Raw genomic sequence first — 1249 nt, forward strand, 5'->3', positions numbered from 1 at the left:
GTACACGGGACCAGTAGGCATTGGTTTAAGCAGCCTTTTAGTTTGGCCTGGAATTTTCTTCCATACTAATTTTATGTAAGTTATCTGAATTGGAATGTACATTTTAGCTCCAATTTTAAGAAGAAGAATGAAAACCTACAATTACCTATATAAATTATAAATATGAGAATTTCATCCCTATCAAAATATCAATTCATTATTGGTATACTGGCCACCAAGGAATGCGTGTGTCATCACAGTGTGTCTTTAGGTTACCATGGTGACAACTCTGTGACCTTGTATCTTTTATCACAAGCTCTTCTGGATAATCATCCAGCCTCTTCTATCAATACTAATTCACCCCTTACATTCCTTGGCTTCCCATTCAACAATTTCATCACCATGCCACTGATGGCTGGGAATGATAAAATTCCCACTGTGACTGGGCAACTTCTCTGACACAAACTTTAAAACACAATACAACATCATCAAGATCACAATGCACTAGATTCATTAATCATTCCTTTAACTGTATCATTATGCTTCAATCTTCTATCAGAAGGCATACAGTTTAATTGTTCATAAGTATATTATGAAGACTATTGGGCCCTTTTTTGGCCTAAAAATTGTGGGTGTTGTAAAAAATAATTAGGTAATATAAGTCAAAATCATGTTTTTATTCATGATCTTTCATTTTTTATAGTTAGAATTAGAATTCCAGTTTGCTAAGATTGAATAATATAACTTGGAGTGTCTAATTTCAATTGAACGTCTGTCACAAAAAATGAGCAAAACACAGTGATTATCCAAAGCCAAACTAGAGAAATACAAAGAATAAAATGTTCTTTAGTTTTGTCATTAAAGAAAATATCAGACAAAGCCAAACTAGATGTGGAATTACAAAAAGTTGGTTATCTAGCAACTAGCCAAGAAATGAAAAAATATTAAAACCACTTGCATGAATCCATTACAGGCTATCCACAAATTAATGGTTGTCCTACAGCATTAGCCTAAAAGGTAAGGAGTTTGATATTCAAATTGATATAAAACTGAGGAACAACTACTTAAATGACTGTTTAGAATCCTTACTCTGTATTTCTTGGAGTAGCAGGCCACAAGTGGCAAACCAGCAAATTGCTGACATAAATAAATTTCAAGCACAGGTACACCTGCATGAAGTTTTTGCATGTTACAAACACACACACAGCACTGATAATGACATTAAACATAGACATGAGTTTGTGAATGTCAAAGAATCTTATGATGCTTT

The sequence above is a fragment of the Penaeus monodon genome, chromosome 22 (genome assembly GCF_015228065.2).
Source record: "Penaeus monodon isolate SGIC_2016 chromosome 22, NSTDA_Pmon_1, whole genome shotgun sequence".
NCBI classification, from domain to species: domain Eukaryota; kingdom Metazoa; phylum Arthropoda; class Malacostraca; order Decapoda; family Penaeidae; genus Penaeus; species Penaeus monodon.